Consider the following 15,763-nt stretch of genomic DNA (forward strand, 5'->3'; position numbering starts at 1 on the left):
AAAGATAACGTCTGCCTAAGGAAAGAGAGTGATCTTTTTTTTTTTTTTTTAAAGTATTGATGTTTTTTGGACATTACTTTTTTTTTTTTAAAGATTTTATTTTTTTCCTTTTTCTCCCTAAAGCCCCCCGGTTCATAGTTGTATATTCTTCGTTGTGAGTCCTTCTAGTTGTGGTATGTGGGACGCTGCCTCAGCGTGGTTTGATGAGCAGTGCCCTGTCCGCGCCCAGGATTCGAACCAACGAAACACTGGGCTGCCTGCAGCAGAGTGCGCGAACTTAACCACTCAGCCACGGGGCCAGCCCCAGAGAGTGATCTTTTTTAAGTTTGGTAAATTAACACTTTTTATAGGGTGCATCACTCAAGAACTAGGTGCGAATTTTTCTTGGGTTGAAGTGACACCTCGATTTGTTGATATTTGGATTCATTTGAACTTTCTTGGCAGAAATGACATCAAGAGGTGGTTTGTCACAGAGTCCCTGCTGTTGAAGGTTTTACTTCAGAGCTGAGAAAGATTGCAGACATTGCTGCTGTCTAAGGAGGGGCTTATGGCAATCCTATGGTCCTTTTTCTTTAGCTGGATTAGATACTGAGAACTTACTTTTTTTAATTTTATTTTATTATTATTATTTTTTTTAAAGATTTTATTTTTTTCCTTTTTCTCCCCAAAGCCCCCCGGTACACAGTTGTGTATTCTTCGTTGTGGGTTCTTCTAGTTGTGGCATGTGGGACACTGCCTCAGCGTGGTCTGATGAGCAGTGCCATGTCCGCGCCCAGGATTCGAACCAACGAAACACTCGGCCGCCTGCAGCGGAGCGCGCGAACTTAACCACTCTGCCACGGGGCCAGCCCCTAGAACTTACTTTTTTTTAAAAAAAAAAAAGACTGGCACCTGAGCTAACAACTGTTGCCAATCTTTTTTTTTTCTGCTTTTTCTCCCCAAATTCCCTCAGTACATAGTTGTGTGTGTATATATATATTTTCTCTTTTTTCCTTTTTTTTTTAGTTGTAGGCCCTTCTAGTTGTGGCATGTGGGACCCTGCCTCAACATGGACTAATGAGCGGTGCCATGTCTGCACCCAGGATCTGAACCAGAGAAACCCTGGGCCGCGGAAGCAGAGCGCGGCACACTTAACCACTTGTCCCCGGGGCCAGCCCTGAACTTACATATTTTTATCTGAACTTTTCAAACACCTATCATCATGGCTTGGGAATTTCAGCAGAGATAATGTTTTAGTAGACAGGGAAAACATCAATAAAAAAGGATTTGAAATTTAAATCTTTATTCGTGTTGGAATTTGAACTGTGTTTTGTCTCACAAACCGACTCTGATGAATTCATAAGGACTAATGTGTTGAGAAAGATTCTGAGGTCTAGCAACAAACAGCACCATGATTGAGAAGTGCTCTCTGCCATAGACCCAACTTAGGGTAATGACAATACACCTGCCATGAATGTCATCCCATTTCGGGACCAAGCGCTTTATATTTAAATGGGAAAAAAATGTGCTAATAACTTTTTTTTTCTGCCCATGAGGAGTGAATCCAACAACATAGATTTATTTTAGAGAAAAGGAATGGACCAACCAGGATTTTCTGCAAGCCGTGAATGCTGTAGGATTTCCCCTTCATTATAAGGTAAAACATAAATTCTCCATAAGGAAATGTTAATTAATGGGATGACAAACCAGGTAAACCCTCAAAGAGGTGGTAACCTTCCATTTCCACAAACTCATCATGGAGGAGGCTTCCTTTGTTAGAGCCCGCATTACGCCAACAATTTGATTAGGTCGTGGTTCGGTATTTTCATTTTGTATTTTTGTTCCTAACTGTAAGTTGGCTTTCAGAGGGAAAGTCCAAATAACCTGAGGAAAGGCATGATGATGATACACAAGGACCCAGCTGATATTTTCTTAATGATCACAGACGGAAGACAAGTTACTTTGCAGTAATTTTCTCCTTGTGTGCATTTTCATTGCTAATGGAAGAAATACATTTCTTCCTGCCAAAATGTATCTGTGGCATCCTGCTCTTGTGCACACCCACGGAACACCCAGGAACACCCTCCTCCCCTCCGGGTACGAAGCACGATGACACGCAGATTCTGAACGATAATTTACTATACGTGGTACTTGCATTATGTGACGCAGAAATTAGTAAGACTAACTTTAAAAATAGACACTTTTTAAGGAGTTGGTCTCCTATTCAATGGGATGTGATGATAATTATGCCTTTTGAAACAACAGACTAATTAATTCTCTAAGAATAAGAAATCCACTAGCATAAAGAGGGAATTAGTAGGAAACTGAAATTCCTATGAGAGCCATCACTTCCTTTGGTGCAGACGTAGAGAACTCATCATTTACTCTCAAACAGTGAAGCACGCTACCAGTGTCCCAATGTGCTGTTTTATTTGACTTTCTTTTCCATGTCTATCGTAAATCGTATTTTAAGGTTCCATGACATGTGCATTGTGTAAATTGCTGAGCACAGGCTGCAGTATAACGTATGGTACTGTAGGGTCTTTGGAGAGAAACCCATGATTTCTAACCTTACAATTTTCCAATTAAATGAATTTCAACTTAGAAACACATTTTCTTTAAAAACACAAAAAGCTAAATCACACTCATAATAAGAAACTAGGAGAGCAAATATAAAAACAGTGAGAAGTAAAAAGAAAATTCTAAAGCTATATAAATAGGAATTTAGCTGGAAGGATGGGTATGATCCATAATTTACTTCCTCTTCTTAGTTATGCACGCATTGGGGAGCTCACTCCCAAACCACAGAAATGAGTGACCTGGTACAGAAGAAAAATGACTGCACTTAATTTTGGCACTTGCTTATTTCTTTGGGGATTTCCTCCATCATTTAGTTTATAGAGGAAAACTATAAAGTATGGTCGAAAGATTCTTCTAAAAAGGTAAAATCATGACACTTAAGCAAATATAAAATGAAAGGTTTTATTTATTTAACTCGCTATACTATATATAGAAATACATATAAGATTATTTAAAAACAAAAAAAGTACATATATGTATAATATATAATATAAAATGAAAAGTTTTAACTCAAAGATAATTTAAAAACAAAAAATGTGTGTATGTGAATAAATATATATACTATAAAATAAAGTTTTAACTCACTATATAATATATATGATTATTTTTAAACATAAAAATATATGTATATGTGTAAATATATAACATAAAATGAAAAGTTTTATTTAACTCATTAATTACTAAGGGAACTACTAAGATGTTAAAACTAGGTTAAAAGAGAATCCAAAGAGCAAATACATACATATTTTGGGAATGCTGAGACAAATTGGTTCATAAGTATGTTAAAAACAAGACGGTAGGCCCAAAATGGAGTTGCTTATGCTCAGCCCCATGTTACCAAACCAAGACTTAGCTTCCTTACAATTTTGGCTCTCCCAGAAATGGAATCTTATGCCAGTCAATCGGGAATTACCTGTCCAGCATTAGTTAGCTGACCTGCCCGGTAGACCCCTGCCATCCCCTAATGGAGTGTACCTTGCAATAACCAACCCACTTTTTTTTGCCCAATACAACTTCCTTGTTCCTGCTCCCTCTGCCTATAAAATCTCTTGCCTTGTATAGCTCTTTGGAGCTCATTTTTATCTCCTAGATTGGATGCTACCTGATTCATGAATTGCTAATAAATAAGATCTTTAAAATTTACTCAGTTAAATTTTGTTTTACAACAGATAGAAAATTGGCATCCTCCACAATGGGGGAGGTCAATAAATTGAACCTGCAACAGAAAAAAATTCACTGGCATGCCTGCGGACAAGAACATTTTCATTGCTGTCTGTTAACTATAATGCAAGCCTTAAATAGTTCAAAGTTAATGAAAGCTTCAGAGACCCCACGGAATCAGATAACCAGGAAAGATACGTTAGACAACGCCTAGTTTTCATTAACGACACCCAGTCATCTTTTTGATCCATTTCAAAGTCTTTCACAATTTTTCCCTACGGTATATAGACTGATTCCATAAATCTCTTCTTTATGTTGGTTAACCTTCTCAGAGATCTAAAGAAAGGGGGCAAGGAGAACAAAGGGGTGACAGCCCAAAGTAGGCCACACTTCCACAATGTGAATGTCCTCCCTGATTTCCTTGTGTGGTTTGATAAGAACCCACAACTGGCCTGGCCCTTTCAACATCACTTCCAAGAATGCACAGGTAGGAAAGGGGAAAAGCTTGGAAATGAAAACTAAGCTTTTAAATCCATTCAGAGGGTTAGCAGTACATTGCACAATCTGATATGACTCCAGATCCTCCAATACTCCCTGCTGAAATGCCACAGTCTCTTGTTTCCGGGGCTCACATGGGACGTGAGGGGCCTGCTCAGCATCACCCAATCTGCCTGAGACCTTAGGAGTTGTCTTTCAAACCTGTCCGTTAGTCTCTGCAACATGCCTCTAGCCCAGCCAAGGCACCTGCTGCCTGAGCAGCTGCTAGAGAGCTCCTCACTGCACTCCTGCTGCTGCTGCCCACCCTGAGGGTTCTGATGCCCCAACCAGGGGCACTGTCACCAAGTGCCCCCAAACTACCAACCCTCAGGGCCAGGGGGCCCCATGTCCTCTGGAGTTCTCAGCAGGCCAAGGTTCCAGGAAGAATTGACCCCATCTCAGATCATACTCCCTCTTGCAACAGCCACACTGGCCTCCTTGCCGCTCTTCGAACCGGCAGGCAGCTTCCAGCCTGTCCTCTCTGCCTAGACCGCTCTTTCTCCAGGTGCCACTGTGAACCATTCCCTCCCTCCTTTACTCAAATGTCACCTTCTCAGTGAAGCACCCCCTGGCCATCCTTCCTAAAATTGCGACCCTTATCCCAACTTGACCCTTCTCTTCCTATCACTCTGCCCTGTTTCTCTTCTTGTCGTTTATCACAGTCTAACATAGTACATAGTAAAGTACTATGAAGTAAAAATATGTACTTCTCTCTCTTTTTTTTTTGGTGAGGGAAATTGGCCCTGAGCTAACACCTGTTGCCAATCTTCCTCTTTTTTTTCTCCCCAAAGCCCCAGTACACAGTTGTATATCCTAGTTGTAATTCATTCTAGTTCTTCTATGTGGAATGCTGCCACAGCATGGCTTGATGAGCAGTGTGTAGGTCCACCCCCAGGATCTGAACCGCCAAACCCCAGGCTGCCAAAGCGGAGTGTGTGAACTTAACCACTTGGCCACTAGGCTAGTCCCATATTTTCACTTATCTTATTTCTTGTCTGATGAAGGAGTGCAGAGTATGCCACCCCCAAAATATGCTTCTTTGGCATAAGGATTATTTTGAGCTGATTATTTTTTGAGAAACAAGAGACACAGGAGAATCTCTGAAAACGGAGCAGAACTTACCCTTTGGTATGGGAAATTTATATTTGCGAAGGAAAGGTCCATTTATAAGTGTCTCCCTCTCTGTACCAGGAAGAGAAGGATGACCGAAAATCACCAGAAAATCTAATCAATGGAGAAGGCACTGTCTTAAGTCTGCATAACAGCCTTACCCTTGTTTACCTGCTTTTCCTGGTACCCTCCCAAAACAGCACATCCCACCCCAACATCTCTCTTGTTTGCTCTCTTGCTAAAAGTATTTTTCTTGTGTTAATCTGTCCTTTATTACAGAGGTCTCAGCCGAGAACTCAGAAGGGTAGAGGGAAAATTCTATTTCCTCCTTTACACTACCTCCACTACCATGTCATCTACACGAAGGAGTTTTTGTCAGATTTGTTGAGTGTGCCCAGCACAGGGCTGAGCCCGTGACTGGTGCCCAGTCAGTATCCACTGAATATTGAATGGAATGAGAAGGTCTCGCTCCCTAAGCCCTGCCTCTGAGAGTGTGTGTGTGTCAGTGTGTGTGGATAACCACTCTCCATAAAAACAGCTTCTTTCAGTGTCTGTCTGTAGTGGGTGGCTGGTGCTGATCTGGTGGAGGATCCTCACAGCAGGCAGGCCAACGTCCCTTTCTCTTTCTAGGAGGCACCTCCCTCCCTTACAGATGACCTTATGCAAAAGTTTGCCTACAAGTTATCCGTCCCACCTTGTGACCAACCAGACTAGTCTTAATGGTTTCTCTAAATATAGACAAGAACCTTGAGCCTTTCTTTCATCTTTACTATAATGTCCAGAAAAAAATGCTGGTGACTTTCAATAGGAAACTCTCCATTTCTCTTAATGGTCTTTCCTCTTCTTCCTTGTCTAAGAATTTAAGATCTCATTTTACAGGCTGAAATTCTCGACTTTAAGCTCCACATATTTCTTTGTTCTTCATTTTTCTTCCTTAATCATGACTCAGCAGATACAGCTCACTTAGCTGGCTGCTTGATGATGAAGAGGGGAATTTGCCACGTCAAGATGTGACTCTTTGGCATGAGGATTATTCTGGGCTGGTTATCTTTAAAAACTGCAGAGTGGAGAAGCTCTGAAAACCAAGTCCACGTTACCCTTTGTAAGAGACATTAACACACATAAGGGAAATCTCCATTTGTAAAGGTGTCTCCCTCTCTGTACTAGGAAGAGGGGGATGACGCTTATCAATGAGAAAGGCAAGGACTTAAATCTGCATAATAATCTTACTCTTGTTTCCTGTGCTTTTTCTGGAAATCTCCCATAATTGACTCCCCGACCCCCAACATCCTTTGTCTTTAGCTGAAGATGGCATGTAAGGTGGTGACCTCGGACATTCTGGTGAGTTACTCAGCTTTCCGGGGTTTCTCCCATGTATACACGTTATTAAACATCATTTGATTTTTTCCTGTTATTTTGTCTCATGTCAATTTAATTCTGAGACCAGCCAGAAGGATCTAGAGGGTAGAGGAATTGTCTTCCTCCCCTACAATGAGAAAATAACTAATTGACTACAGTCAACCAGTCAAGGAATTCTAAAGGGCAGGTTATCTATAAGCACATTTTACATAACACTAACCAACATTATTGGCGACTCTCTGTCAGACACTATGCTTGGTGCTCCACTTGCATTATTTGACTTAACTTTCAAAAGCACCCTCTTGGGGAGGTACTTTTATTGTCCCCAGTTTCTGGATGAGGAAATGAGGTACAGGGAGATTTAGGTACCTTGCAGGGGTTGTACAGCTGGAATGGGTATGGACAGGATTAGAACTCGGGTCATTAGATTCTAGAGCCTGGGACTGGAACTACTATTTCCTACAGCCACAGCAATCAGACACCCAGAATCAACACCGTGTGGTTCCTGCTCAACTCCTTCGGCTGCTGCCCTGGGAAGCCTGGCTTCCTTTCCTGCTATTTTATCTTTGCTTCTCAGCTTGAAATAAATCCCACTTTCATATCTTCTGAACTCTGAGAAACTCAAGACCTTTCCAAATGGTTCCGCAGGCAAAAATCCTAAAAGTCAGGATGCCTCAAGTATTCAGATATCTTCCAGATACCCCGAGGAGAGGTCATTTCTCTCTGGCCCCTCCAGACAAAAATCCCAGAGATCACTGGTCATCCTCTTACTCTCACTTTTCCATTTAATTTCTTCTTTCCAGCTCACTTTCCAACCTCCTACAAGAATTTCTCTAATTTCTTTTTCATTATCTTTGACATATATCTCCTGGCTGATGAGCCAACCTCTATAGAATTACATGTGTTGAAGTAACTTTCTAGGCCCAAGATGGAGTGGCTCCTGCCCAGCGTGGTATGTCGGCAAACCCAAACGTACATACTTTCATGGCCCTGTAAATGCTCCACTTGACCAGAAACGCAGGATATCCAGTCAGCCAGTCCCCAAACGCCAAGCCAACTCTGGGCTCCACACTTACTTCCTTATTCCTTACTCTTTATATTCTTTATCCTCTCAAAGCTTCTTCCTGCCTTCCACCCCATTTTGCAGTTCTCCAAAAAGAGACTGTCTGCTTCACGAAGTGTTAAATAAAGTTTGTTTGTATCACCTAAATTGTCTTCTTTAATCATTTTTTAACACAGGCAAATTTAAATAGAGCAAGGGGGCTTCTGGTTATAACACAAAGGGAGACTCACAGTTGGAGAGAGGCCACCATCCCAGCATGTAAATTATTATTGATATGGTTTAAAGAATAATTTAAGAAATGGAAAGGTCTTGACTGAATCACTGAATGTACTATCAGGCGTGCATTTCATTTGGTTATTTTTCCTCACACGCCATTGATAATTCCAGGCTTATCCAACCACACCATTGGCTGGAATTATTGGCTTTTTCAAAGGAGAAAGTTCAAAAGAACACCTGTTCTTACCAACAAATATCCTAAATATCCAGTGACAGCCTGAAGATTACATGAGATGCTGACCTATTTAGAAAGCTCTTGAAAGCCCCAGTATTAAAATTATGCCACCGTGGAACTTCAAAGGCTTGGCAAGTTAAGATGAATTTGAAATGTCAGTTCAAGATCAAGCTAAATCATTTAATAATTCTGACCCACTATTTTGGGTCAAGATGGACAGTGACTCTTTCATTTTTGTATACTGCTGGATCTCTTATCCATAGTAACAGATAATGTGATCTACACATCATCCTGTAAACTAAGGATGGGGTTTCTTCTGGCTGATTTAATTTTTCTCACTCTGGAAATACATATAATCTCCGATTATAAGATCATAAAAATAAACTACAAGTAGACTGATGTGTTTTTCTTCTCTTCTTTTCTGTATACATTATAATTTCCAATTTTTGTTTACATAGCTGGCAATTAATTCTAGCGTTTTGAAATGCATATATAAGGCAAACGATAATTAAAAACAAATGTATCTTGGCATGTGGTCTCCTAAATTCCTCTTCAAATTCAAGTGGTTCCAAGAAACTTTACTCTCTGTTCTAAACTGCACATAGTATCCAGATACATAATTTAAGAGCTGTTTATCTTTCAGTTGAGAACAGGGGCAGGCAAGTTTTTTCCGTAAAGGGCCTCTTGGGGCTTTGTTCTTCCACACTCAGATTACCTTCCTTCTGGACTTGCTCCTCAGCGCACACCTCGAGTCTATTTGCCTTGACCAAGCCTCTGCTGGTGTCTCCTGAGCACCCGAGTGTACCACTCAGACTCCCAACCTTGCCCCTTTCTGTAGTTCTGCCTGATCCTCTGTCCTGCTTAGTGTCTGCCTCCTATATTAATTCTCAACTCTTCCCTGCCCTGCTCTGTGCCCCAGAAGCTGTCCCCATGGAATGCGTCCTCCCAGCTCCCTTATCTTTGGCTTTGGTTGAGGTCAGCCAACAGGAGGCCCCAGCAGGAGACCAGTGGGCAGGGAGAGAAAGAGCTGGGGGCATGTTTGCGTTCTCCTGTGACTCAGCTCCCTCCTGGCAGACTATCCGAGCTCTTGCTAAGCCTGGTAATACTATTCCTCCTACTGCCTACATTTCAGTGCGTAGTCTCTTCATTAAAGTCTCTGTTTAAACCTTGTGAGTGATTCTATGTCCTGCCAGAACCTTGATTGATAGATGCCCCAAACTTTCACCTTTGCAGTACCCCCAGAACTCAGGCAGTACCCAGCTACAATACATAGTTCACTCTCCTCATAGGACGTGCTATACCAGGGCACCACTACAAGTCACCTTCAGCATCACACTCCTGTCCTTTGCAGGCTTCTTTCTTCTTCAATTTATACTCACTGCTCAGTGAGCTGTCTTCTGACGATTCAACTCAGAGGTCTTAATCTGAGAAACATGGACCCATAAGGGTTACATGGGTAGATGTGAAGGGGGATACAGGCATACCCTGACATTATATTGTTTAAAATTGTGCGTTTCTGCATTTTTCTGGAGAGACAATCTGTATCTCTCATCAGCATCTCAAAGGACTTATGACCCAAATGGCTAAGAATTTAATTTTAACTAAAGATGGAAAGGAAGATATACAAGAGAAACTGGCTCTACCATTTTAATTAGTGAGGCATGATTCTCACAGTGTTTTTACCCTAGGCAGTGATTTCTGACAATTCCTTACTTATAATGAGAATCAACTCTGTTGGATGTCCAAAGCATAATCTTGGTTCTAAATTTGAGGAACAAAATAAGCAAGTAAAGATAGTGGCCAAAATATCACTCTTGTTAATTGCAGAAGCTAGCTCAGTGCAAGCTAAGTAACTCAGTAAGAGCCAATGGGGCTGGCCGGGCTTACTCATCTAATCACAGGCCAGGCTGGGAAAGGGCAGAATTTTCCACAACGAGGTTGTCCAGGTAACTTACTACATGGAGGATAGAGGAGAATTCCTGCTTCCTTTAGGCAGGCACAATCCCAAAAGGAAGAAGATAGTGATGAGCTAAGCTAAGCATTCCCAATTTTTTCTCCCAAGTTTACCAATCAGATACGTCACTCTACTGCCTCAGGGGTGAGTAAGTAGAGGGGTGTAGAGGGACGGAAGAATTCTCTTCCAACAAACTATATCATTTTTTTCTACTCCTTGGCTTAAATTAAACAAAATTTTAAGTTACATCATTTAATACCATCATGTGACATGTCAGAAGTATAAGCACAGGTCTGCTGGCCTTGCCTGGGACTGTGTGCTAGGCTTCAATCATTCTGTCTCATGGCATCTCTAGGACAGTCCCACTCAACAGCCACTCGCTGCCCAATATTGAGGGCAACTTGTGAGAGGAATCAAAATGCTAAACCAAAAACTCCATAACATTTATAAATAGAATTGATTCACGCTAAGTGGGTGGATCAGTTAGAACACTCTTGACTTTAAATAACACAAAACTCAACTCAGATTGGTTTAAACAACATTTAGATTGTTTGTTTACATAGCTTGAAGCCTGCATGCCCATTATGGAGCCAATCGCTGACAAGTGGGATAGGATTACTCTTAGACTAGTCTGGCTTAGGGTGGGGATCAAGATGGGGTCACCTTCCCCTTAGGCACACGGACTGACTGTGGGAACAGTGGGAACCTGAAGAAAAATGGGGTTCTCTAGGAAGAAAAGGAGAGTGGATGGTGGACAACCAACAATGTCCAATGTCATTGTCATATTCAAAGTTGTTTCTCCTTTTATGACTGCAGGTTCCTGTATAAATAACATTTTAGCGTATCACTGAGGTCTAGCTTTGATCAGCTGAATCTCATAAACAGGGAACAGAGCACAGATGTTCAATAAACATGTGTTGAATGGAAACCAAATGTACTGAACCATCATATGCATGGCCCAGAACTGGAGTTGGACTAGGTAACCACAGAGACCCCTTCCAACACTAATTCAGAGTTAACTTATGGGAACTATATGGAATAGAACCAAAGAATTCTCTCCCAGGCAGTATGCCCAAGGTTGTTTCTTATTACCCCTGGAAGAAATAAGGCTAAAGACTAGAACATGATTACAATAATCACATTTCCCAGCAGTCAATTGGGACAGGAGACACAAAACAGATGGGATGGAATAAAGTGGTCATCACCACAACAGCAGCAAATACCACTTAGTGAGCACTTCATTTGTACCAGGCTCTGTGCTAGACACTCAAATACATTCTATTATTTAATTTTAACATTGCAACAATTCTATGAGCTAGGTATTATTTCCCCAATTTATAGACCAGACTGAAGCTTGCAAGTGAAGCATGTTGCCCAAGATTACCTGTAAACCCAAGCACAACACTCTACAGCCCCTACACTAAAACTTGTGGACATAACGCAAGACCAGCTCAGAAACCCTTCTTATCTCCCTCTCCAATTGTTATGCAAAGTCAGAAATTCTAAAAGAGTCCTTCTCCTAGGCAAGATCTGTAGGCTCCAGGTATTATATAAATTGCTAGGTGCTCGGAATTATTTGAGATATGATCATTCAGAAAGTGCCCTTGTCAATGGTTCTTGGATATTGGCATTTGCAAAATGAGGAAAAGGATTTGGTCTGGTCACACTTATGGATAGAGTCCTTCGAGACCTGGGAGTCTGGGAGAAAAGCCTGCCCAAGACTCTTTTCCCAGTCATTTGCCAGCCAAGAAAACAACTCCTCAAAAGCATGCCAACTACTTGCTGTCAAAAGAAGAGCCACTTGTAGATCTTGGCTAATGTCCTACTGGATCCTTTAACTGTCAGAAGTCCGGGTTGTTCCATTTATAAAATAAAGAAAATAACATTTGCCCCACGGATCCTGTAAGATAAGTGTTCTGAGCTGAAAGGAAAATAAAAACAAAATGGCATTTCAGATCTGGAAGAGAAATTAGAGATCCTGAGGTCATAAGAAAATGAGTCTCAGAGAAAGACAGCTCCTTGCCTCCCACCACATTCCTGGTGAACGAGGAGTGGGGGTCAGCATCCAGGTCTCCCACTGTTAGCCCACTGTTCACTCTGGATGTCCTCAGTCACCAACACACCCTAGCCGTGAGCTACAGTGAGATCACTAGACAATTTAGTGTTATTTCATGAAGATGGTTTGAGCTCCTAAGAAATAATTATTAATTTTGTTTTTTTGTTTGATAGGCAGTTCGGTTGCTGGCAGGTAAACTGAAGTTAAGCAATAGGGTCAAGAAACAAAACCTGAGACTCTCCTGCTTTTATTGGGTTCATATTTCATTTTTCATCGCGTAAGAATGAACTAGTCCTTAAGCAAGGGAAAATGTATCACTACCTTTGTCCCCACATTTTTCCTTATCTTTAAATAATTAATCAAAGAGGACAGTGACATTGTACTTTATATAACTAGTGAAACACAAACAGTGCAGCTGAGTACCTAAGAACGGTAGCAAACATAACAGAGTCTTAAGGTAGCACTTGTTGACTGACACTCTTGGGATATGAGAAGATAGAAGATGAGTCCGTCTCTGACTCTGTTCACCCCCTCAACCTCTGATCACCCCCAATCCCTTTCCCCATCTCCTGTCTCTCTCCCCTCAGAACCAACCCTAGACCTATCTTGGGTACTTCAGGTGAAGTTTATCCCGATGTTCCAGCCAAGAGATGCCATCACAGCAACATCCCCAAAATTCTACTTCCACTGTGCCAACCCAGTATTTGCAACTGCCTGCATTACAGAACTCAACATATGTTATAATTATTTCATTGTTTATTCCCCTTAGCAAACTGTAAGCTCCTTGAAGGCAGGGGTCATGTCTTATTCATCTTGATTTCCTGTGGTATAGCACAATTCTTAGTACATAGAAAGATTTACTAAATTTCTTACTACGTGAACACTCCCAAATCTGCCACGGCTCCCCCAGTACCTATTACATCAAAACCCCTTTCATTTTTCACCTGCTATGCCCTCTACCAGAATACCTTCCCCTGGCTTTCCATGCTCAACATCTTCCGAGAATCCATGTCAGGCCTCCCCAGCTGCTCCCTCCTCTGAATTTCTAGGGTGCACAGTCATGCTCTGCCTTGTCCTATTATTTTAACATTTCATACATGTCACTCCAGCTTGAACAGAAAAAATCTTTTACATTTTTTTAGTATCCCATTCCACAGAGCCCAATAAAATTATATCTTGATGCTTGACATTTGTTGTACAAATAAATGGGTGAAATATGAGGCCAACAGACTGTAACATCCACAACCATTTTCAGCCCTATGAATCTGGGATTTGACAAAAAGTGACTTCTACTTTCCATAGTTCTGACACTGTAAGGCCTAAATTGTGACAAGGAACATAAGTAAACTGGTGTGAAAATTCCACTCTTCCTATCTTAAAGTTAAATTCGTCAAGACTGACTGTTTTTCCAACACAGCCCAGCACTTTTCCTTATCAAATCATATCTGTATGAGGACAATTGGAAGCCATAGAAACACAACGCGTATTTTTTACATAGCTCAGGTACAGAAAGATGAAAGAAAATGCCTTTGCTGGCAAGGAAAAAAAATGCCACTTCTGTTACTCACAGCTTACAGGCCAACTCCCGAGATTCCTGCAAATCACCGCAGGGTTATTTGGAAAATAAAACTGGCACAGAATGCTCTTTCCACACTTACCTCTGAAACTTGGCATCCTCTTTCAATCTTGCCCTCTCTCGGCCTACATAGTTTTCTTCCCGAACACAGACATGACCATGTCATTCCGCAGGATCACATCTTTCCCCTGCTCAGAATCCTTCAATGGCAACCCATTTCTTGTAAACCTAAGTCCTAAAGATAAGCCTTTTAAAACCTTCTTACATGTGGCCTCAGTTTACCTTTCTGGCATAGTCTCTGTCCCAGGCACCAATTTCATCAGCCAATTTGCCATTCTAGGAAAATGACACTCTATACGTAGGCTTCTATGTCAAGGCTCAGCAAACCTTTTCTATAAAGGGCCAAAGAGTAAATATTTCAGGCTTTGCAGGGCACACAATCACTGTCAAAACTATTCAACTCTGCCACTATAGCACAAAAGTAACCATAGACAAGGTGTAAAGAATGGATGTGGCTGTGATCTGATTACACTTAATTTACACAAATTGAAATTTGAGTTTCATATAATTTTCTCAAGTCATGAAATATACTTCTTCTTTTGAATTCTTCAATCATTTAAAAATGTGAAACCATCTCAACACCCAGACCATGTACAAAGAGGTGGTGGGCCAGATGTGGCCCAAAGACCATGGTTTGCCAACCTTTGTTCTATGACATCATACCTGTTCTACCTGCCATGTCTTTTCTTCTCATCTGTGGATCCTTTCCATTCTGCCATGTGCAACTCAAACACCATGTTCCCCAGAACATGCGTCAATTCCTCTCAGAGGTGATTCTATGCTTCTTTCCTTCTACTCCCCAGAACCTTCCAGTTATATCCCCAAAGAAGAACTTGATGCAGTCCGCTTTGGCTGTTATAGTCTGTGAGCTCACTATTTATGATTCTCTGTGATGCTATGTCTAATTGAACTCCATATGAACATCACATCTTCTTCCGCCTACTACACAATGCCTAGTGCAGAGTCGACACTCAGCAAATGTTTATTTAATTACAAAAATCTCTTCTTTGCCTCTTTCCACAACCTACCTAGAGTATTGACAATGAATTAAACTAGAGCTGTGAGACCATAAAAGTTGGGGTGAGCAGATCATAAGGACGGAAGCCATCACTGAGACTGGGCTCTGGGCCTCCTTGCTAAAAGGCAAAGATGACAGTTACAAGGTCTTATCAGCAGGGAGGAAGCAGCCCACATCTTTGACAGAGGCAAAGTTTTGTTTCTTTTTTGCCCCTGGCGTTAAGTTTTTAAAAGTAGTCGCTCACGTGGACATTTAGGACATTTGGTGACAATCTAGATATTGTCCTCCATGACAACTGATACTGCAAGAAAAGATGTGATTTTCGTATGGCTGTATCTCAGAACAACTTGGGAAATGCAAAGGCAATTCCAGGAGGAGAAAAGGCCCCGGACGCTGGCTTCTGGAACTCTAACTTGAAACAAAGACAGAACTTAGAATATCCTCAAGGCAGAGTGGGGACCTGCGTCCTCCAGCCTATCTTCCTTAGCGCTTCTTCTTCAAGGTCAGAGGCCCACATTTGATAGGCTAAAGCCCTCAGACAAGATATCTGGCAAGGGCTGGCATCTAAATGAAAGGAAGGTAGAGCTGACATTCTCTCCTGAAAAATGGAGGGGCTGAAACACACGCTCCCCCAGTTGGATGCTCAGGGGACACTACCCACAGAGTGGCCGGCCTGCTCAAGTGGAAGACTGGATGCTCCTCCAGCCCTGGTTCAAGGATTTAATTAAGACCCCAGAGATTGCCTCCAAAAAGCATCGTGAACATAACTTTTGCTTGGAACACGTTCAGAGTGGGTAGTGCCCCTTCCTGGCAGTAGGAAAATGTCCACGATGCTTTCTTGCACAACAGCATCGAAGTA

At 41.6% G+C, this 15,763-nt stretch overlaps 1 protein-coding gene across 3 annotated transcripts in view; it reads right to left on the reverse strand.

Moving 5' to 3' along the window:
* RCAN2 (regulator of calcineurin 2) overlaps nucleotides 1-15,763 on the reverse strand; it is a 253,114-nt gene that overhangs the window by 131,331 nt on the left and 106,020 nt on the right. The gene's annotated exons all lie outside the window — the stretch shown is intronic.

The sequence above is a fragment of the Equus caballus genome, chromosome 20 (genome assembly GCF_041296265.1).
Source record: "Equus caballus isolate H_3958 breed thoroughbred chromosome 20, TB-T2T, whole genome shotgun sequence".
NCBI lineage: Eukaryota > Metazoa > Chordata > Mammalia > Perissodactyla > Equidae > Equus > Equus caballus.